At 39.0% G+C, this 25,180-nt stretch overlaps 1 protein-coding gene across 1 annotated transcript in view; it reads right to left on the bottom strand.

Moving 5' to 3' along the window:
- The window catches only part of ZNF407 (zinc finger protein 407), a 441,119-nt gene that overhangs the window by 3,165 nt on the left and 412,774 nt on the right, over positions 1–25,180 (bottom strand). The window lies entirely within an intron of this gene.

Genomic DNA, 25,180 nt, shown 5'->3' with positions numbered 1-25,180 from the left:
CTTGCCCTTCTCATGGTTCATCACCAAATAGGGCCCTACCAAAAAGTCACGTCCGTAAAAAATATGTCACGGACCGACAAATCTGGTATCCTCTTTGAAATCTTCCCCGGGGAGGGGTTGGGCTGGGGGCGCTCCAGCCGGGGCTCCTACTGTGCACTAGGCTCCAGCTGCTAGTTCTGGCAGGGCTAAGGAGGGATAGGACTTTCTCTTCTCCTGCATGGGCCACTCCTGGACCAGGTAGACCCACCTCCGGGAACCTCCCTCAGCTGCAGGAGGCTCCATACCCCCGCCCTGCTTCCTGCCCCCATCACTCCTCAGCCACGGGGGGAAGGCGTCACTATACAGGGAGCAGCCACGGAGTTTCATCCAGCTGAGCGAGGTTCCTGGAGGTGGGTCTGACCCACCTCAGAAGTGACTCCTGCAGGAGAAGAGGAAGTCCCGCCCCTCCCCAGCCTGACTGGGACTAGCAGCTGAAGCCTATTGCACGGTAGGAGCCCCCGGCTGTGGTGCACCCTGCCAACAGAGCTGGAACTGGGGCAGGAACATGCCTCCTCACTTTTTAACACTGGCATAGTTTGGGGGGCGGGGGCAGCATTGCCCCCCCAAACTTCAAGTCTCAGGTAGGCACAGAGCAGCACCAGCAGAGGGTGCACTTCGCGGTGGGGGACCAGTTATCAGCTGCTCTGTGCCTGGCTTGTAGTTTGGGGGGGTAACACCGCCCCTTGCTCCAAACTACACCCATGTTAAAAAGTGGAGGGCATGGTCCCCGCTCCCCTGGTTCCAGTGCTGGTGGACCCCCACTTCTACAAAGGTTCCAGTGCCCTTGCCCCCAATGCTCAGGGGTTAAAGGGACCTTGGGCTGGCTGTGTGTGTGGGATCACAGGGCCCGGCGTGGTTGCCCACCCATAAGGGTGGCACCCCAAAAAGCTATGCACCACCCCCCATACCATGTGACCCTCATGTCTGCGCTGCCTGCTGCTCTTCGGCTGCCCAGCTCTGAAGGCAGTGCCTCCGTCAGCAGCAACGCAGAAGTAAGGGTGGTAATACTGCAACCCTCCTACAACAGCCTTCTGACCCCCTTCCGCAACAGTCTTTTGGGGTGGGATGTAAATATCGGAAACTGTGAAATTGACGATTTTTAAAACCCCATGACCATGAAATTGACCAAAATGGACTGTGAACTTGGTAGAGTCCTACCACTGACAAAGGTTCTGCAGGCCAAATGGTGTCCCAGTGACAGCTGTTCAACCCCACCATGTTGAAAATCATAGAATCATAGAATATCAGGGTTGGAAGGGACCTCAGGAGGTCATCTAGTCCAACCCCCTGCTCAAAGCAGGACCAATCCCCAATCAAATCATCCCAGCCAGGGCTTTGTCAAGCCTGACCTTAAAAACTTCTAAGGAAGGAGATTCCACCACCTCCCTAGGTAACGCATTCCAGTGTTTCACCACCCTCCTAGTGAAAAAGTTTTTCCTAATATCCAACCTAAACCTCCCCCACTGCAACTTGAGACCATTACTCCTCATTCTGTCATCTGCTACCACTGAGAACAGTCTAGAGCCATACTCTTTGGAACCCCCCTTCAGGTAGTTGAAAGCAGCTATCAAATCCCTCCTCATTCTTCTTTTCCGCAGACTAAACAATCCCAGTTCCCTCAGCCTCTCCTCATAAGTCATGTGTTCCAATCCCCTAATCATTTTTGTTGCCCTCCGCTAAACTCTTTCCAATTTTTCCACATCCTTCTTGTAGTGTGGGGCCCAAAACTGGACACAGTACTCCAGATGAGGCCTCACCAATGTTGAATAGAGGGGAATGATCGCGTCCCTCGATCTGCTGGCAATGCCCCTACATATACATCCCAAAATGCCATTGGCCTTCTTGGCAACAAGGGCACACTGTTGACTCATATCCAGCATCTCGTCCACTGTAACCCCTAGGTCCTTTTCTGCAGAACTGCTGCTGAGCCATTCGGTCCCTAGTCTGTAGCGGTGCATGGGATTCTTCCGTCCTAAGTGCAGGACTCTGCACTTGTCCTTGTTGAACCTCAACAGATTTCTTTTGGCCCAATCCTCTAATTTGTTTAGGGCCCTCTGTATCCTATCCCTACCCTCCAGCATATCTACCTCTCCTCCCAGTTTAGTGTCATCTGCAAACTTGCTGAGGGTGCAATCCACACCATCCTCCAGATCATTTATGAAGATATTGAACAAAACCAGCCAGAGAACCAATCCTTGGGGCACTCCACTTGATACCGGCTGCCAACTAGACATGGAGCCATTGATCACTAACATGGAGCCCTTGATCACTAAGCCGACCTCACTGATACCGTGCGCCCCCCTTGGCTTCAGTGCAATTGCATAGGTATAGTTGACTGGATCTTTTGTGGATGCAGAAGACGGAATAGAATCCAGCTCACTCTCACTTAGCTCTGTGGCTTGTACAGGGCTAACCGGTGCAAAAAAAGCAGTAAAATCTTATTTTTGTAACAAAAGAGGGCAGCCAGGACTCTGAATGTATGCAAGGAACAAGCCTGATGTACAGGAGGGTATCATTTTTACATTTCAGAGTAGACCGTCACTTTCAGTTGCTGATTCTTTGAGCAAGTAAGTAGTAGGTGCTAATGAATGGCACAGTTGTTTTCCCACCTCAGAGTCCAAGCAAGTTGCTCCTTCACCTGGCCTTGGAGGGCTCAATCTTCCGAAATGCTGAGCCCATTGGTCCTAGTCCCATAAAGCACTGAAGCGTGTGCTTAAAGTCAAAGAAACTAATTTCTTACAGTTAAGCACATGCTTAAGTGCTTTGCTGGATAAGGGCCAAAGTGCTTAGCACCTTGCAGCAGCACCAAGCCTCAACAGCATGAAATACTAAGGTTAAGATCAAGCCAGGATCTCATACACATCACAATAGTACTTGTGCTCAAAAGACTGGGCCGTAGATGATCTATAATTTTTTAAAACTTCAAAGCTTTGGCTATATAATTATGCTACGGAACACATGCCTGAAGTTAAGCTGAGAGACTGCAGATCAGCTTCAGGAATCTAAACTGGAGTTAGACAAGCTTCTTCATCTTAGCTTGCAAGGCAGGAGGGAGCTTTAATGGTTATCTTTGGAAAGGAAAATTAACAATTTAAACTGTTAAGTATTTCCAAGTGATACTGCATGATTGATCTGGCACATGCTATTGAATTACATTTTGGCAGGGATAAGCTATGGTGGTATCACTGTTATTTATCCTGCTATGTTTTTCTCTCTGTGGGCACTGACACACAAAAGACCCCCAAACAAGAGACAAATAGGAGGCAGAAATCAATATCAAAGGATAATTATCAAAATAATCTTAACATGTCTATGTTTTATAATCGCATAGGAGTAATTAATTCTCTCAGGAGTCTTCTTTGTTGACATGATACAAGATGGGTCTTGCAGTGATATGGCATGAAATCAAACTAAATCTACAAATCATAAGTATTCATTGGATATAGCAGAAACCACACCATCATTACCCTCAGAGAAAGGTAATTTAGGTACAGTAGAGATCATACTGTCATCATACTTAGGGAAAGGTCTAGTTTGTGTGGGGAGGAAAGAAAAAGAAATGCATCTTGTTCTTAGCCTCTAAAATAAATGCTGTATCTGTGAATCTATGCAACTCCAGTCTTTCTGCTGCAATTGAATGGAAAGTCTCTTGGGTGTAGAGTTATCCAGTGAATTCCTTGCAGCACTGATAATTACGCCATTCTGTCTGCTTACTTAATCTATTTGAATCCAGAGGTGAGTTAAGCCACTTCCTGACCATTAAAGTAAACTACATGGGTAAATACTGCTGTCACTAAGGGGTGTGATGAAGCTTAACTACACCAACATCTTAACCTCAGCTCAGTGCAACCCCAGCTATTCCATCACAGTTCATAAATGCGATTGCAGGTCCATCTTTTGATTCAGCAATTTAATAACTTCGAGTGCTGTCAGTACTGCTTTGAAAAATGGCTCCTATAAAATGTAACAGCCTCAATCAGATTGTAAAAGATTCACCCACTGAAGATTCTTCCATTTCAACTATAATGAATTAATGTTGAGCTATGTAGAAGTTCAAGTGTCATTTAAACTAATGTGACTCTTCACTGCAACTTTAAATTTTAACTGGACTATGACCAAGAATTTACTGAGAACATCAAGTTCAATTTTAGTGATCTTCATGGTAAATACGAATTGTATCCTTTATAGGTTTTCTTTGTTTTGAAAGTGAAGAGCCAAATAGGAGAAATATTTAGGAAGCAGTATGTTTTAAGGATTAGTTGCTATTATGACTTTGGGACAATGGGCACTGCTATTCAACATAATATTTTTACATTGTGTAAAGAAAATGTCACATTACTCGACTGTATGCAGCAGCAAGTCACTTGTGTTACTAAATTCAGACTCCCGCTCCAAAAACAAAAAAGGAATGGGGGGGAGGAAAGGATGTGCTGATTGTCATGCCAAACACAGGCTAAAATACAAATTTACATTAATATTAGGAAATCTACACTTGCTGATAGTATGTCCTTACAAATTGAAAGGATACACAAACAAACATTCAAAGGACAAAACACAATGATGCAAGAGCTCATATTCAGAAAAATTGCAAAAGGTGTTGCATATCTAGGGATGCAATGATCAGAGAACTGGTTTCTTTCCAAGAAGCCTGTCATTTTAACAGAGGCATTATTTATCAGCTGGAGTGATTGTTATTTTTTTATTTGAAAATGTCAAGATTTTAGACATTAAATCCATATTTCCAGGTTATTTTAATTCTCAGAGAGCACAAACTTTCCCAAATATGGCTAAAAGATATGCTTTCATGTTTAATATGCTTTTGGGAAACTACAAATAGGGTTTAGTACTTTTTTTCCCTTTTACTCAGTACCTCACTACTTTCTTTTGTGTGTCTGTGTTATTCTTTTGTTGCTGTCATCATTTTTCCCCACAGAATAAATATCTTATTCTTTTGTTAAGCTTACATTTAATTAAAATGTACAGGATTTGTGCAGTAAACTCGAATGAAACAAATAAAACAAGGGCCCCTCTCTTGAAGGCATACGTTGTGAATGAAAAATGTCATTACAGACTAAAAAATTTTGCAGTAAACAGGGCCTACAGAGAGAAGTTTCCCCCGTAATGACATCCATAAAATACACAAATGGCACTTTTAGTACCATCCTGAATATGGCATTTTCTGTGCTCTACACACAATCTAAATGGTTTGATCATAGAGCATAATACTCCATTGGGTTTATAGAACAATCAATGTTCCATAAAATGATGTATTTATCCAATAGTAGGCTCAGCAGTTACTGGTGTATGACATTGTAGGACACTGGCTTTGTACTGTTCAGCAGCACACATGCTGGCTGTAAAACTTATCTAACACTACTTCAACAACTTCATCTCATCTGTGTCAAGTAATTTGTTGAAGCCTCAGCTTGGTTTAAAAAAACTTGTAATAAAAATTCATAGAATTTTCAAGAGAATGAAAGCTGATGACAATAGAAAGGTCACATTGTGTCTCTACTAAAGGGGTCAAGGGTCATTTGCAGTTCTAAAACAGAAAGTAGATTTCATGCATCGTGTAGCAGATAAAGATGGCATTAAAGAGACTTGTCTCAGAAAGAAATGCGTAATGTGTTCGGAAAGTCTGTGCTAATATTGTATGTAAACCACTACTTTGCTCTTAACGGGCGTTCCTTTAGATTTCTAAGCCTTTTCCAAAAGTTGTTTTGAGTGACACTACGCCTAACCTACCCTTCGCAATGCACTCACTAAAAATGAGGTATTAAATTGTAAAAGAAATAATGGGCTGGTTTGTTACGACAATGGAAATTATCTGTGTTTGTATAGTAACTTATACAGTTATTTTTCCTGATACTGTTAAACTTTTGTGGAGGCTGATATGGAGCATCATATTCAACAATGGTTAATTTTTGTGTACTTCAATTTCAAGGTACGCTTTATCCACAAATACAAATATTTAATATCTATTTAAATGAACACATATTATTAAAGAATGCTAACAAGTCAGAACTACTTTTTAACATAAAAAAATGTGACATGTTTCTCATGTGAAATCCAGTAAAATTCCATGATATTCAATGAACTGCATCCGATGAAGTGAGCTGTAGCTCACGAAAGCTTATGCTCAAATAAATTGGTTAGTCTCTAAGGTGCCACAAGTACTCCTTTTCTTTTTACAACCTTTCAGAAGTTTTAAAAGATAAATAAATTAACTCTCCAGCAGCCATCACCAATAGTTTTGCAAGTCAAATCAATATCAGTAATTGCACTAATATTTGGTTCCTTTTCTTAGACAATAATTGTCTCAAAGTTAGTACAATATATTGTATGATATGGTATATCAACTATTCAAAGGCAAGCTTGAATAATTTAGGGCTGATCAAACTCCCCTAAAAGTCCAGAGGAAGTCTCCCACTGACTTTGATAGGAGATATACGAGGTCCTTGATGTACTGTGTATTGATGCATGCTAACAACAATAAAAACGTTTTATTTGTAAACCACCATGTTTTCTTTCATTTTAACGTAGTGTACGAATTGGTGTGTGGTGTCCCATTTCTGAAGATTAAAAACAAAAATTGGTTTAGCTTGACTTTTCGCAGATGCCCATCTCTGCTCTTTAAATACAAACCCAGCTCTCTTTATTCTTTTGGAGGCCTATGGTCCAAGACGGACACACGAGCCAACGTTTTCACACCTGAGTGCCTAAAGTTAGGCACCTTAATAAAAGAGGACTGAAAGTGCTGCTGAGGAGCTCCCATTGAAGAGAAGTGCAGGTGTTCAGCATCTCTGAAAATCTGCATATTTTTATTGAGCTGTCTAAACATGGACTTAGGTAAACTTAGGTAGTTTTAGGCAATTGGCCAACATTGTGGCCTAGACCTATTTAGCATATAAAGAAATGAATTAAACATATTCCTAATGGTTACCATTTGAAACTCTGTTAATGCACATTGGCAATCACTATCTTTGTCATTCTAAATATTTGTATTCATATTAATTGCTTCACTGATATGAAATGATGTAAATTGGTAAGAATGTGTTACATAACCTTGTGTACAGGAGCCATTACAGTGTACTGGCATGAAGATTCTGTATACCTAAATTAAAATTTACAATGTGGGTTAAACCAAAGTATTTGTAAACTATGTAAATATGTGTGAACATAATAAATCAAAATGGCTCTGCAGAAGCTATTATGTTCAGGAAGCCAGTATATACTTGTAACGTAGTCCAAATAAATCCTAATACAGTGGGCCATACCAACTCCATAAGAAACATAAAAATATATCAAAGAATGTAAAACTTATACAGTGCAAATGTCATGAGATTTTTTTCCACCTTTTTTAACCATAAAAGATAATTAAATAACAAAAACAAATTTCAAATAACATTAAGAAGCCAATTGAAACCTAAAAAGCAAAACTTGTGCTTAAGGTTGAGACTCAAAATATCCTCCAAGGCTTCTAGTTTTGCCTTCAGCCCATTCTGTTGTGTTTAGATATTTCAAGGTCTCCTAAGAATTGCTTGAGTACAAGATGATGTTTTAACCTGAAAGGGGGCTTAGAAAGTAGAGCATGCCCTCTCCTGCTGCTTTAAAGTGTATGAGGACTGCCTGAACTCTTTTTTTAAGTTCATAAATTAAATGGGGATGGAGTTTCTTGCTTGTATTTTTATGTCTTATCTATCTCGGAAGGATCTATGGCAATTAAGGAACTAGTGCAATGAGAACCAAAGACTAAGAGCTGAACAATTCAGATGGGAAGGGATTTTTAGTAAGATTGTTTAAACACTTTGTTTTGTGTTTGGCTTTCTTTACCTCCAGTGCCTACTTTACCCTTGGGAAAAGGCTTTCTTTGTTAAAGTTCTAAAATCTCTGTCCCTGCACTTAAAGGTTGAGAGCTAATCTTACACATCTCTTGAGGCCTCTTTGAAGTTCTTCACCAGATTTAGGAGAGACCAAAAACACTTTTGGAAAAACAGAACAAATCCAACCTTTCAGATCTTTATACATTATGAAACAATAAGGACACAAATCCAATTTTTTAATTAAAAATCTTTACACACCATCTTTAAACCTGCACACTCTGGTCTAAACAACGGCAATTATGTACGAAAAACCTCCACTGATAAGGATAAGAATATACTGTTCCAAAAACAGAATCTCACATAACATAGGCCACATAATAACTGAGATGTCTTGTGGACCACCTTCCCTACTATTCCCAGATTGAGCAAACCAACTCTCCCCACCCCCGCTTTGTGATTTTGCAAGTTATCTTCTCCACTTGGATTTGTGATCATATAACATTCTTGTGGCAACTTCAGCAATTGCCTGTATGGGAAAGTAATATTAGGAAAGTACTCAGTGTAGTTTGCTAGCTCTTCCGATGCAATTTAGCAGCTAGAAACAAGGAAGAGAGTCAGCACAGCCAGTTCTTTGTAGACTACCCCCACTAGCTACAGTCTGGGAACAAGGGACATAAAGGTTATCTAGTTTTTCTACTTCAACCCCTTCTACTTCAGCTGGAAAGTGCATTTGTCTCAACAGCACTTTTAAACCATAATCGAAACTTTAGGATGTACCAGCTATGCTTGGCCAAATTGGAGGACTATATTTCTTGGACACAGCCAGCAGGTCAGGCAGCATCAAAAGTACAAAAGCATTATAATTTCTGTCCTGTGGTTGGGTTATCAAGTGACTGGAAAATCCATCCAGATTTTTTTATAGAGCTAATTCCAGATCTTATTTATTTCATAACACAAAGTTATGGATCACCATTGATCATTAGTATCTCAAGAGGGTTTTATGGTTTTCAAGTATATACACACTTTGAGCCTGGTCTTGCAAACTTTTATTTATCAAAGGCTATGTCTACACTGCACTTTTGTCGTTAAACTCTTGTCGCTCAGGGGTGTGATAAAAACAGCCCCCCGAATGACAAAAGTTTTAGTGATGAAAAGCACTGGTGTGGACAGCGCTATGTTGGTGGGAGCTGTGCTCCTGACGACGAAGCTACCGCTCCTTGTTGGGGGTGGTTTTATTTTGTCGCCGGGAGAGCTCTCTCCTGGTGACAAAAAGCGGCTACTGTGCGTGCCTTACAATGCGGCTGTAGCAGCACAGCTGCACTGTTGTAAGGTGCGCAGTGTAGACATAGCCAACGTGAGTGCTTACTGCGATGGTTAGTCTCAGCGGCCAAAGGGACTAACTAGGTAGCTTGCGCAATGTGTCATGTTGGCCCTGGGGATTAAGAATTCTCAAGACTGAGTAGTTTCTTCTAGTACTTGAGGCACATGTATGTAACTCAAAAAAGAACTGACACACAGGATACCTAACATAAAACATCTCAAAAGAATGGGTATACTTATAAAATTAAATAATACAAAGGACAACTATATTACTCCAGCAGACCACTGAAAAATAAGTATTATTGATTTTATTTCTTTCTTTTGATTTGCACACTCATTCAGTAAAAAAGGAACAGGTGTTCATTGCTTGAGGGTGCTTCCTGACACACTTGAAAAGCACAGCAGCTTTAGGTGAGACTGTTTGGTGCTAAATAGAACAATACGTTTCCCTAATTATTTTTTTCTAGGTAAGGCAACAGAAACTATCACTTATTACTTGGTAGTCATATTTGTGTTTCATTTATAAATGCAACTATGTTACAGAGTATTGTCATATCTTTCTGGAGTAAATTACAGGAACTAACCCATTTGTCTTCATTGTAGACACTTTTGCATGTATGATAGAAAACAAACTGCTATTCAATAACTGCACAGAGGCACCATTAAAATCAAATTTACAGTAAACAGAACCTGCAGCTGGGGTAAAACACTAGCTGTTAGTATTTTAATTATCAGCGAAGCTTTCGGAGGTCTAACATCTGCTCATAGCCAAATGACAGCAGCTGCTTGTGTACACTTAAAACAATGTGAATTTCTTCTATAAATATTAAAACAAATCGTATGTTATGTGTTCATCACAGCTATATTCCTATTAAGCTGGTTATGTCTATAGGGCATTTTGAACTTCTTTCTTGCGGCAAATTCATAAAGGGCTGACCTCTTCAAAAGAATGAGAGCCAAAGACAGCAAAAATACTTGAGTCTGTAAATTGAAAATGTTTAGAGACAGTACTAGAGGTCACCCTCTGCTAAGATGTTACCAGTAAATGCTAACAAAACATCAGCAATAAGTTTTGATCATTGTGCTCTGTAGTAACTTCAAGGACAGGACTCCTCACAATGCACAGTGTCAGGAGTTTAAAGGATGGATTGTACTAGAAATTAGAAACTCAAAGAAATAGACAGCAATTTAAAGCATTATCTAGTTAAGCAAACTGCCCCGTTTCAAATATTCAAATTATTTGAAGAGAGGAGTGTACAGTGACTATCATTCTGCTTTACAGACTTCACCAACATTACACTGGCAAGAGCATCCATATCGTTGGAGGTGATCTGTGGGGAAGGAGGAACTATGTTGTTGGTGAGTGTTGGGAAAAGGTATTTGAGGTTTGGTGGGAGGTTGCTAGTTAGGATAAACATTACAGCCTGGGCTGGGGGTTCTTAACTTGCATACCAGATGCAGTAGATGTGTCCATTTGATGCTTCCACATGCTGGGAAGAACTGATTTTATCGGGCCTCTGTTTCTGTGGTAGTGGGTAGGGGAAGACAAGGCAAGAAGAAGAATGACATCACACACTAATTACTATAATAGGTGAAAACAAAGGCTGAGATGTTGAATCTTGATTCCTTTGGTTTTACCTTGCAACAATTCCCAGAAACAAAGTATGCCTATGAACAAGGATCCAGTTCGTCTTCATGGTGCTCAATGCAAGGCCTGTGGCTAATACAGTTACGATTCACAGATTTTAAAGCCAGAAAGCACCAGTACGATCATCCAGTCTGACAGCCAAAGTTGATACCACCCCATGATTTGAAAAAAGGATGAACCCCTTGACTTTGCATGTGTAACCAATATGCTGGATCCACTGCGAGTGCATAAGTATATGGTTCAGCATGAAATGAAGTGAGATCTTGAAGGGGCAGCTGTTGGAGATGGATGAAACCAGTGAGTTTCTTGGCAGCCTTCAGGGAAAATGCTATTAATCTGATTGACCAGTCTACTGATGATTTGGCAGGACTTTATAATATTTTTTTCTGTGCTACTGCTACAATGGCCCCTAAATGCCCTATTCACCAGTTTCAACCTCACAAGGCACTGTGAACTGCAGCAAGTGAAGCAAAAGAGTGTACATTAAGCTAGGGTGCCAAAGTGGGAAATCTTAGGCTGAATCTGACTGCTGAATACATGGATTTTTTAACATCATATGGTAAATAAAGGGTCTTTTCCCTTCACTATAGCATCTGCAAAGTTATGAACAGTGCAATTGGTCAAGATCCTGGTTATTCCTAGCTGCTTCCATTCAGCTCCAAAGTTGCAGTTTTTTGGCTATGAAGAATTTTCATGTTACATTGTAGATAAAAGCATACTCAACATTGATGAGCTGGAAGAGGAGTTTGCAGATTATGCTAAATTGGGAGGAGTTACCAAAACCAATGAGGACACAGAAGGAATGTAAATAAATTAGAAACAGGAGTATAAAATAACAACATGATATTTAGTTTGCAACAATGAAAACTAATACACGTGGGGAAAATAAATCTGAAACAGAGATACTCAGTTGGAAGGGGAAAAAACCAAAAGAATAGAAAACAAACAAAAAACCTTGAAAACTAATGCTGAAAGAGACCTAAGGGTGACAGTGGACAGCAAATTAGACTTTAGTTTGTAACATGATATGGCAGCAAACAAGGCCAGTGCAATTTTGGATTCCATACTCAAAGACATCATGTCACACAGCAGATCATTAATAAGTCCGCTCTATACAGATCTAGTACAACTACACCTGAAATATACCACTCATTTCTCAGCACCTCTCTTTACTAAAAAGATATGGACAAACTGGAGAGAAGTTTTCAGAAATGAGCAGAAAAATAATTACAGGGCTGACTTACATGGAAAGGTTAAAAGATTTAAATATATGTATCTCAGCAAAGCAATGACTAAGGGTCATGCAGACATGATAGGAGTCTACAGTTTTTGAAGGGTGTAAACCCCAAGGAGAGAAGGGGATTATTTTCTCCCCCTATAGAGAGTGAGCACAATCGGATTTGAGAGAGGGACTAAAAAATTCAAGTTTAAGAGCTAAAGGAAAATGTGAACAGAATGAATAATGGAAATCAGAGCTAGAGAAGGCCCATTAGGTTATCTGGACCTTCCAGATGCCAGTATGGGACTGTTCCTGTGGGGGTATGAATTTACTGCACAGCAGCTAGGAGATGATTTAATCTGAGTTATCGCTGCTTCTAGAGTAGTTCTGTAAAATTCCTGAATTTTCATTGTGAAACAAGGCAAGTTATTGTTCAGTCACTATGCAATTAACTTTTGTCATCAATGTACCTCTGAACTAAAGCATACCCTTTGAACATTGTGCCTAACTGTCTTGCTTCCCCACATGACAAAGACTTTGGAATGGCTGACAGTCATCTGGACAAGACTCTCATTCAAGCATTGATTGGTGAGCAACCCTTGCCACCGACGTCATGTCACTTCACTGACCCTTTGTTACTATTTCCCTTTCTAGGGCCTATCTAAACTAGGAAGATAGGTGGTGTTTTAACATTTATTAGCAAACATGTTTTAATTAACCATTTTTAAACACCACTTAGCTCCCAGTATAGATAGTACTGGGTAAAGATGTCAAACCCTGTCTATACTAGGCATTAACTAGTGCTTAAAAACATGTTAATTAAAGCATTTTAGCTAGCACATTGTAAAACACCACCTATTTTCCTAGTCTAAACCTACCCTTAAAGTGTTGCATGGGGTAGTCACACTCCAACACCAGTGCAGCTAAACCAGTGCAAGCTACATTGCTAGTGCTAATGTATGAAGGCTTCAGGTGTTTTTACTGCCATGTCATGAAAATATGTGGAACTGTTGCTGGAATATGATACAAAATTTTCTAATGTAACAGATAAGGACTTAGAGGGAAATTTATACGTTTGCCTAAACATTTCTAAAACTAGTGCTAAAAAACAATAGACAAGATTTAAAAGAATATGTGACCTAATTTTCTGAAGTGCTGACAAATCAACAGCTCTGGTTAACATTCATGTTAAAGTATTCTAGTTTCAGTGTCTTTTTTTGCCTCCTTCAAACTGAAAATCAGCTTTGTTTAAAAAAAACCAAACACGATTATAGCACTTTGTTTATAATTTACCTACCTTTTTACTGTTTTCATTCTTAAATTTAAAGCAATACATTATTTTACTCACAAAAAGGAACTGCTGTCTTAGCACGGTAACTATAGTTCATAAAATAATTTAGGAGGCATTTTAGTAATGTTGTCTTCTAGGGCGTGTGTGGTTCTGTGAATTAGTGGTTGTCTAAGTCCCAGTACAGATGGACAAAATGCACAAAAGGAGCCACTGTAGTCTGTGATATCAATCATTTATAGATTAAAGCCTTTCTGAGTATAGATTGACATCACAGCTCTGAAGCAACCATTATGAATACTAGCCTTGCGTTACTTGGAGCTTTCATAACTATACCTTTCTGTGCATACTGCAGTACTTCAAAATTTGTTGAGGTTCACCATGGCTTGGCGTATTTCGATGTACCTTGAAGCATCCTTAAAACACCCCAAGCATTCTCTCAGATACTTCCACTGAAATCAGGAAGACTAAAGGAACTGTTATCTCAATGACATATTAAATTTCTTTATAAAAAGTAAAAAAGAATTTACACAGAAGTAACTTAGACTGTACTGGTAACCTAAGATGACAAGTCCAAGGAAATCCAGTTTTAAGTCTAGTAATTTTATCTCTAACACTTCACTGTGCCCAACTGTTGCTCTCACAACAGAATATAGTTTTATGCTAAAATGTTAATACCCATGTCCCTAAAACGAGGCTCCTAAATACACATTTAGGCATCTAAAAACACCTGGCCTGCTTTTCAGAGGGGCTGATCACATGCACTTGCAACTAAAAGCTGTGCATTTAAAAAAAATAGTGGTATTTATCTATCTAGTTATATGGCCCCTTTCACCACACTATCAGTGCAAATCCCAGTCAATATCCTGTCAGATATGAAAGCAACATTATCCTCCTTTTACAGATGGGGAACTGAGGTATAGAAAGGGTGTCTTGCCCAATTGATTTTCCCACAGCCACACAGGAAGTATTAGAGACAGGAGAACCAGGGCTACCGAGTCCCAGTCCAGTGTCTTAACCATAAGACCATCCTTTCTCAAAGGAGCCAGATTGTCAGCCCTAGAAACTGAAGTACTCCAGTTATCCACTGGACAAGTAGAGCATCAGCAGCATCCATGCATTTTTCCCGGTAATGTCCTTCCAATGACCCAATTCTGTTTTTATGAAGAGAGAGTAGTTCAATGTTCAGATATGCCTGAATGAAAAAGGTAATGTTGGCATCTCTGCTCAGAATGCAATACCCAATGTGTCCACTCACACCATCTGTATGACTACCAAATTTTGTGAGGTGGACACAAGTTGACTAAGAAATGGTCCAAGTCCACCATGTCAGATGGTAAAGACTTTCAGGCCTCAATTCAGCAGCCCATCCCTTTTCAGACAAAGCACTTAGGAAAGGGCTTAACTTTAGGCATGTGCTTAAGTCCCACTGATTTCAATGGGACTTAAGTATATGCTTACATTGATAGCGAAACAGGGGTTTAATTATTTACTGAATTGGGGCCTCAGAGAGTACGCAGCCTGGGGCATATCAAACTGGTGGCTGAGGCCGTTAACTTAAGCAAGGAGATAGGCCAGCCCTGACTGGTTACAGAATGAGGCAACCACAAAGGTGGCATAAAGTAACTTTTGCCTTGAGCCAAGTACAGCTTATCCAGACTAGAGAACCTGGCCTTAAGCATGTGGAGTGACTGCATGAATACACTGTAAATACATCCATTCAATTCCATGTGAAATACCATCAATTCTAAGTAATGATTAAAGGCTTATTCTTTTTAAAAGGGTTAAGGTAAATTACACAGACTTATTTAGTAATGTGAATGTGTCCAATAAAAATATCCCTGTGTCACGTATACTGTTACATTTAAGAGGAGTATGTAGCAATGTGGAAAATGTCATGTCAGTCAAGTATGGTAAGGGGCCAAAGTGTCAAAAGCCTCCTCTAATTTTGCACTCACAAGACTGGGTATTTGCACCTTCAAATTAGGTAACTGCGCTGCTTACTATGATGCCAAATGAAAGATGTTAAGGTAATTTACTCTGTTCAATGTATTGACCTTTATGGAAATGAATATGGTCCTGTAAGCATCAAAAGAAGTCCATATATAACACTCTGCAGGCACTGAGAATCCTGGAATGAGGAGCACTATTGGCTGTAATATCCTTCCTCCTCTCTTCCCACCAAATATTCCTATGCAGTTGCTTCTGGATGTGAGACCATCAGAAATTGCAGTTAATACAGAATCTGGCTGTTCGCTTGTCAAGTGGAGTTACATACCAAGAGAGCATGTAACAGTGCTGCTCAATGATCTGCATGGACTACCTGGTAATTCACCGGTAGAATTTAAGCTGCTGATTTTAACCTATACAGCCGTAAATGGTTTGAGACCTGGTTACTTGAGACGCTGCCTTTCCCCCCTTCAATACTACCACGGCTGTGATCAGCAGACACACTCAAGCTATGGCCAACCTCCCTTGGTATTCTCCCTTCATAGGGTTGTTTCTATAATGAAAAGCCTACGCTTGGATGCTCTGGCCAATTTACCACAAAAAACACCACTCCCTTCAACCTTCCCCCACCTCAAAACAACAAAAATTATACTGTAGATCTGTAGATTAATGGGCTGATCCTGGAATTTCAACCCAAATGGATTTACAACAATTGCATTTAGACCTGTGTGATTTCAAATAAAATTACTTCTGATGAATTTGAATGCAAATTCACAAAACATTCAAACAAACCATGTTTAAACTTGGCTCATCAGATGCAAATATTGTGCATTAATCAGGGAATACCCATTCATGAAAATAATGAAAACTGACACCAATATAATAAAATCATTACAGGTTCTGGGAATTAAACAAGCCATACCCTTGCTTCTTCTACCTGATTAAATGCTTCTTTGCAGTTTACTTTTGATCTGTAATTCAAAAACAAATCACTTCAGTCTTTGAGCCCAGAACTCTGTAATCTTGCTATGGGGTTCTAAGTCGAAATTTCTGGGGAGAAGAGTTGGGTATAAAAAAGGCAGGGTGCGAGTGTGTGTGTGTTTGGGGGGGGAGGGGTAAGCAAGAACCGCTGAGAACATGGAGCACAGTAGATGAAGCAGTTAGATAAAGTGAGGTTTACAGACTCTACCAGCAAGCATTCATAAAACAATCACATGAATAGCACTGTACAGAACAAAAGGCAATGATGATAAAATTGGGCACTTTGTTTTATAAAGCTGGCACAGATGGGTCTGTCACACTGCATGCTTCATTTTTATGAAACCTCAACCACCTTCACTTTGCATCATGTTTTCAGACAAGGGGTTTAAGTGCAGCAGGGCAATGGATTGCCAATTATTTCTGTGACTGTCCCAAACTGAGCCGGCAAAATGAATTGAAATATGTTCTGTCTGATAAATTGGATGCCTGGAGTTGTATCTAAATAATATATATATTGATGGTTCTCCCCATAACCCCCATTATCCAATTACAATGAACAAATTTTCATTTTCAGTCAAATGACGTAATTCTAGCATGGACGTTTTCAGTCATATCTGTGCATTAAATTCCTGTCAGTGATCAGACTCTAAACAATACTTCATTCCTCATTTATGCATGTATTGCTAATAATGCACTATATAGCTACCCAATCAATGCAGTTTAAGAAGTTCTTTGATGCAGCATGATCTGCCCCAATTTGTGCATATACAGTATGTGAAATAAAAGGAGATGAATTTGCCTAATTTTCATTTGAATGACTGCTACAAAAGTTTGGGAGAGCCTGGGCTCCAGCCTGAGCCGAAACACCTACTCTGCAATTAAACAACCCCGTAGCCCGAGTCAGCTGATACAGGCCAGCCAGAGGCATTAAATTGCAGTGTAGACATATCCTTACATGCCCAGCAGATGGTGGGAACACTATAAAGGAAACACATCAGGTTGTGTAACTCCCTCTGGACAATTGAAGAATGGGCTTCATGAGCTCCCAAGGTGGCCACATTCAACTTTCCTTGGCCGAAGGGATGGTTACTCTCACACAGACCCAGAGTGAGAGGACCCTTGTGTGCTAAGCCCTTCTGTCTCTCAAATGTTTAGGCCAAAATTTTCAAATGTGAATGCCTAAAGTTAGGTACATAAATCCATATTTAAGCCCCTATTGGGCATTTGAGGGCTTGTCTACATGGCGCGGCAAAGCACACCAGAGGAGTATGATTTGTAAAGTGCTCTAATGGTTGTGCTTTAATTGCCCTGTGTATCCCCTGCTGGCATAATCTAAAAGGTACCTAGTTCACCTGTAGGCAACCATACCTGTAAGTATGCAATCACATTAATTGGGTACCTTTGCGTTTACGCCAGCAGGGTCTACACTGGTCAGTTAGAGCACAACACGCTAAAGAGCTTTAAAATCACACCCCTCTAGCATCTTTACTAGCACTGTGTAGACCAGCCCTAACTAACACAATGTGGTTCAGTACCTCAGCCAATGTCTAGTCAAGACTGGGTCATGAATGAGCCTGAGATGGCTCAAGCTCTACCCAGACATGATTGAAGTGACAATAAGTAGGTTGGGGGAAGCAGCTGGAAGATACGGCAGAGGTAATATCAGTCTCTTTGACTGAAGGAGTACATCTGCCATCAGTTATCAGAGCTGGCAACTGAGGGGTGATTTTAGATCCCCAGCTGCTGTTTGACGATCATATTACAGCAGTGACCCAGTCAGCCTTTTACCATACTTGTCTGGCTAGGTGGGTGTGTACTTTCCTTTTGGATGCAGACCTTGCCACTGTTATCCATGCTTTGTACCCTCAAGATCAGAATATTGCAATGCACTCTATGTGGGACTACACTATTCAGAGACTGAAGGTAAAATCCTGGCAGCACTAAAAGTCATTGGCAAAACTCCCCTTGACTTCAGTGGGGCAGGATTTCACATGGAAGCTAGTTCAGAATACAGCAGCTCACTTACTGAGCAAGGCATCTCGTAGGCTGCACAAGACACGAGTACTCTGGGATCTGTGCTGGCTGCCCATTGGTCTGTGTGTGGCATTTAACGTCTTGGTTATGACCTACAAAGCCCTAAATAACTTTGCGACTGGCCCACCTGAGGGACCGCCTCTCTTCCCAGGCCATAGTTAATGCTACAATCAGCAGAGGTGTTCAAGTTCCTTATGAAAGAGTGGGGGCTGCTGGCCAGGTATGTTCTATGAGGACTCCAGCACTCTGGAACTTATTTCCCAACTTGGTCCAAAATAGCCTGAGTTTGATGACCTTTGGGACATGCAGCAAAATACATCTCTTTGGTGGGGTTTTTGGAGAGGGTTGAGAGTATGGAATTTCATGGAACAATGAAGGAGCTGAAAAGTGCTTTTTTGCTCGTAGCTGGTTGGCTGAGTTCCTGTCTGACTGATTGTTGAATGTTCCTAGGGTGGGGGTTGCTGTAATGTTAATTGAGTGTTAGGGTGCCTAGAGCCTTGCAGAGGCATGCATTTTTTTTTTACTACTGTATTTACATTGAAATAAATAAAAATATAAGAGGGACCTGATTTTCAGAGGTGATGAATACCCACCACTCCCAGATCTGGGACCCATTGTGGCAAATACTGTAGAAAAATATAGGAAGATATAATAAGGTCAATTTTCAAGTTTAACGGAATATCCTAATCCTGCTTTTGAATGCTCACATTGGCATTTAGATGCATAAATGTACTAAATGCCAATTTGAACACTGAAATGTGGACTTAGGACTTTATATACAAGCACCCATCTTTGAAAACAGAGACAGCTTGTTCAGGGCTTGCCCATTTAGCCTGGATAAATCCTGTTCCTGTTTTAAAAGATTTTTGTCACTGCAGTGCAATTTTGAAGCAAAGTGGTATGTTTGGTGCTCTCATTTGCATGACAATACCCAGAATGCTCTTCCAGCTCACAGCTATTTCTTAGAAGTACTGACATGTTTAAGCTTTGAAAATAAACCTATCATGTGGGTGCGTTTGTATGTGCCTTAATTTTTTCCCTACAGTGTGTGTGTTAGAAGAAGAAAAAGTAAAGTATACAATCCATTACAGGTAACCAGACCAACTTGCACTTGATAAACACCAATCAGTGATCAAAATTACAGCTGGTAGTTTGGCAAGTGTCTAACAGAGTCATTGATTAACTGATCAACTGGTTCCCCTGTGCATACTTTCTAAGAACTGACATTAGTCATCCAGGGCTCTGTCAAGAGAGCTGTCACAATACATTAACTATCAATTAGAAAAATTAAACAATTAATGTATAACATGCTGAACAAACACAGAGTAAGAAAATAGTTGATCAACTTGGACTTTACTCATCCTCTGCCTCTTTCTCTCTCTGCTTGCTACAGAAAATAAATTCACTCCATTCACTTATATTGCAGTGTAGAATATCAGACTGCTCTAGTGTGTGGATTTCACTGTTAAGATGCTATAACACTAATTGTCAGTTTCCAATGATCAAAGTAATTTGGTTAAATAATTGGTTTACATACACTAGATTTTATTTGCTACACAAAGGTAAAACAAATGTTATAATGAGAAACCATCTGTAGAAGAGAGAATATTTTGGTGATAACCCCAACACAGGGTCAAAGTATAAGGGAATGTGTGTGTTCTGTAAATATAAATAATGAGGTGAAGTCCAATGTGTTTACAGAGCAGAAGAGGTTTACACCTGACTTAACCTAATATTTGCCGGTGGGAAAGATTAAGCTACATTTAAAATTATTATTCTTTTGCCATTTGGATTTTGTCATTGAACACGTAATCAACACTCCCAACAGGATGTTTTTGTGAATAATTTGGGAGTGTTGATTACATGACTGTCATTTAGTACCTTTTCTTATTAAATAGAGGTTAATTGTTGTCATATAAAATTCTTTTTACTTTCTATTTACTTTACCAGTTGCGTCAAGACCCAATATATATATTTTTAAATAGTGTCTTTTCGTTATCTGCCTAAGATTAATTTGATGACATCATGATAACCCTTCAGGCCATTATGGCCTTGTTTTTACTTCTTTTTTTCTTCTCGTTTATATAATATATGGATCTGACCACAATTTTTACAGCTCCTCCCTAGATGCAGAAAGGGAAAGCTGTAACTAACTGCCTGCAGCAGTTGGCAGAAACTGTTTCCTTTAACCTCCCTTTAGACCACCGGGCATGAGGAACGGTTGAAACATTTTCCTTTACCCACCAGAGTGCATGCTTTTTCTGAATGTTGCCAGAGCAGCTTCATTCAGAACACACTGCCATCGAAGTTTGTTCAAAATTCTGCCAGAATGGCTTAAATTAAAAAGTAATTTAAAAACTCTCAAAAACTAATCATTCATGGGTATGACATAACACCCATTATTAACAGTGCTCAGTGATGTCACACCTCTGAATTATGAGATGCTACCTTGACGTATGTTCAAAACTGCTACTCATAAATTATAATGGGATTTTGAAGGCTACATAGCGTATTTCTACTGATAAGCAGTGTCTAAAGAGATTAGTATATATTCTATAGTATCTACTGTCTATGCTGATGGTGTGTATTATACTCTTTGGAAGAACAGTCCAGTAGCTCTTTATTCTGATTGGCTGAGAGGTTCTATTTGTACAACAATATAGAAAAAGAGGCTTCTTAGTTACTGTAGGAATAACTCATAATGGATACGGTATAGAGGGTATGATTATCCTATGATAACCACATCTTGTGTTGAGTGTAGCTGCTCAATTATATCTGCTACATCAATCAATAGAAAACTCTTAGTAGGACAGACAAATTAGCTTTTTAAAGGTGACATCTGTCTAGAAAGAATTTTCAGCATTGTATTTTAGGACTTGATCCTGCAAATATTCACATACATAGGTAATCATACATATCTGAATAGTGCTATTCAGTCAGTGGGTCTGCTTGCTTTCACAAAATTACACACGAGTATTTGCAAATTTGGGGTATTAATAACTAGGGCTAGATCTTCAACTCTTGCAAATCAGCATAATTTAACTGAAGTAAAGGGAGCTGTGCTGATTTACTTTAATCTAGAACTTTTTTTTGTTAGTACCTATGACTCGGACAATCTACATATTTTAAGACTAAATTAAATTAAATGGCCATACTAGAAAATCTGCATTTCAATAAAGCCTGTATATATTAAACCTTCATTTACAGTAAAATAATTGTGCTGTAATCTTTCGCACAGTCCAGGTTACAGATTAAGACCTGTAATCTGCTTTTTCTTGGTCTATTTTGAGTTTAAATGGAAACAAACCTTACAGTATAGAATTGGTTTAAGGTCACCTGTCTACGAGGGATTATTGTGTAGTTCCTTTTTATATTTCCCCCCTACTAGTTTGAGGGACAAAAGGTCAGCAGCACCCTAAGGGCTTTTTCAAATGACCTCTTTAGCAAATAAAGTCATACCCTATGTATAGAGACCATTTCCCAAGGGCAGCCTGTAGGTTAAAATATGAAATTTTTCTGGCATATGTCAGTGAGTGAAATAGTGTGGAAAACAGAACCACTAGTTATGGAAAGTTAAAGCCCAAATGAAAGAACATGAATTTCTATAATGTGCCAATTTAAATTATTGTATATTGAAGCTGAAGACATCAGCTATAGGCATAACAGAAACACATTAGTTTCCTTTTATGTCAGGCACACCCCGATTCAAATGCAGAACAACTTGCTTACTCTAGCTTGAAAACGCAACAGATTCAGCTTATTTGAAAACTGAAATTAAAAAAAATCCTCTAGGGAATTGAATAAAATTGGCCCTTTTCTTTATTACTGTAATTTTAAGACTGTAAACTGCGTCAGCCCAAAATTACCAGCAAATTGTCTGAAATCAGTTGTCAAGAAAGAATCTCTCTGTTATGGTTCTCTGGATTATATCTTTTTTTAACATCTTGGCACCTCATTTCTGTAATTGGTTAAGAGATAATGTGCAAAACTCAAAACTTTCAAGTATTCATAAGACATAAAAAACGTTTTAAAACAAATGATTTGACAGCTGCAAATGCAGGATAACACCTAGTTGCATTATAGAAACAGTGTGGATAATTACTTTTTTCAAAAGGAAAGACTCTGTGGACCAAGGTCCTGTCTGAATTTCCCTGCAGCTCAGTTAATGTGCAATAATACAAATCCTGTTGTCACCTCAACCTAAGTCTCTTTATCATCCATACATCAGTAAGAATGATGAGAGACGTCCCATGATTCTAACAGTCTTCCTTTGAAGGAGCCACATGTTAATTACTGCACTAATTATGGTTTTTGAATAACCAAATGAAGTAAGCAGTCTATGGGAGGTACAGGCATAAACCTAAGACTGAGAAAATACTAGTTACTGAAGTCGTCAGTGTAAACTGACACACTGAACATGCTTAAAAGAAGTAGAAGAAGTAGATTTTAAAAGACAAGCATCTTAAATAATTAGGGTTCCATACAGGAAAAAGAAATGTTATTTCTTAATGGCAAGTGCATTTAAACTGTTATCTAAAGATCTGAAGGTAAGCCTGCTTAATTCAGTGCTTCTTCTTTTGTTATTAGGAAAACATAATTGTTCCAAATAATTAGCACTAGAGTACATCAGAAGCTGACAACAAAATTATAGAAATCTTCATATTCAGATCCGTCTAGCTGGCTATTAGGAACAGTTTCTGATCATAACCCATTAGTTGAAGTGCTGTGAGTTCTTGATTGCCACCAAATAACCTCAGATATCTGCCGAAGTTAACAGCCCCTATTTATTCAGAGTTTTCTTGACAGTAAAAATTGCTTAGGAGTTTTACAGCTGCCACACAAAAGAACAGTATTGGATGTGCGTACTTGGTGATAAAATAATTGAAATGTGGATTTTAGACACAATTTTAACTTCTAACTTTCTAAATGAAATACAGCCAAGGGATTTCATTTTGTTACAATGGTACCATTGGCTTTCATGTTGATTAAAAATTAAAGTGAATCCATTTCAAATCTTTCCAGTTGTGATGTCCATGCTAATTAAACTAAGATTTGTATGGAGTGTTTTTTGGCATAACAGCCCTATTTTTGTCCTTATTTTCCCATTTAACACTGATGGATCAAACAGTTCTAGATTTCTCTGTTTCTTGCAGTCCAAAGCCTCATTTTCTCTCTCTTTGTGAATAATGCCAATGTACATACTGTTTCTAATTCATTTTTTAAACAGCTAACTAGCTCTCTTAGCACTATTGAAAAAGACAGAAAGAAGCGTAGGATCTTTTAAAACACACTGAAAAATTTATCCTTTTGACAGAAATCACTGCAGTAACCTCACATGAAAAAAACCCCCAGTGTAGACACTATAGGGAAAAATAGACGTTACTTATCCAGCTTTAATGAATGGATTATTGATAATGTAATACAGAGAAAATGAAAACTTGCTTAAATAGCCAAATACTTTAGTTATCTATAATGCTATTTGAAGCTACCTTCAAAATGTTTTCTGTGATAATAGCTTAGTTTATAAACCTACAAAGCTTTATGTCAAATCCCATGAGGGATAATTTTGATTACTATAGTAATTAACGATGTTGGAAAGTAATATGGATTTTCGGTTAAGATTTGAGTTTGAAGTTAATTAGTCTTCACATTACAATTTGCTGATTAATTATGGATATTTAGTTATAAAGAGAGATGGTAATTATTAATCTCAAAAATCATCTAGGATAATTAACTAAAACTTTGACGTCGGTTACCACTTGCCTTCTGTGTAACTTCCAAGATACCAATTGTATGGAAAAGAGCAAGAGCCTTCTCAAAAAGGTACAAATTCCTACACCTAGCTTTCTTTGTGTATCCAGTGCAGTGAACAAATTTTATTCTTAAATAGTTGATGTATACCACCCACTTTGAAGCAAGGACAGAAACTTAATTTTTGTCAGGGTTCAGATCTTTCATAGCATATTCTTACAATATGCCTCATTTTATCTCAGTAAAATGTGCTATAAAAGAAATTCCAGTCTGAGTCTTAACTTGGTGTACTGTCGACATCATGTCTTAACCTTAGAGCTGCAATGTTCTCTTCTGATTGATGGGCTTTGTCAGTTCCCATGTTAAACTCTGGAATGAACCTCAGTGTTGCTACAGATATCTTTATTTTCCAACAGCAGCCGCCGTTAGCAATGCCAAGGAAATATTAAAGCAAAACTACTAATTAGTGTAATAATTAACTTATCGTTTGAAATCACCTTTGTTTAAAAAAAATGTTTTTCTTCTTTTCCTCCTAATCTGTGAGGAACAAAATCTTAGTGTTATCACAAGGGGAGGGGAATGTGATTAAGAAAAAGGGTTAAACCAAAAAACATCAGCAGCACATCAATGTCCTGGTATTTACCCTAGTAACACAGACTCTGAACAGGGATCTGTTTACATTATCTCTAGATCATCTTGACAATATTTATTCTCTATTTACCTAAATGAGGCAATATGATGATATTTATTGCTCAGAATGGCTAAATATAGACTTTTCCTGAGCACTCAGTACCATAGTGGGAGGTTTTGCTCTAATCTACATCTTTAAACTGACAAGCTGGAGAATTCCTAATGAATGCCTCTTTTCATCTGGATGTCTGTGTGTATTTGACAGTATAAATATTTAGCAATATCGGAGTCAGCTTGTGATTTTACCCAGATGGACTGATTGATGCCTTGGCTTGACGTTGCCAAAGACAATCCATGTAGTTATATAAGCAATTTCCCTCTTACTTCCTAAGAAGCAATTAGGTGGCCAAAGGCAGCAACCCAAAAATAGTGAAAATACTTCTGGTATCAGCTGACAACTCAGAGGGATAAATAAAATATGGTACTTAAATTATTAC

Source organism: Natator depressus, chromosome 2, assembly GCF_965152275.1.
Source record: "Natator depressus isolate rNatDep1 chromosome 2, rNatDep2.hap1, whole genome shotgun sequence".
Lineage (NCBI taxonomy): Eukaryota > Metazoa > Chordata > Testudines > Cheloniidae > Natator > Natator depressus.
The sequence above is the reverse complement of the archived record's forward strand: the minus strand, read 5'-3'. Positions and strand labels throughout refer to the sequence as shown.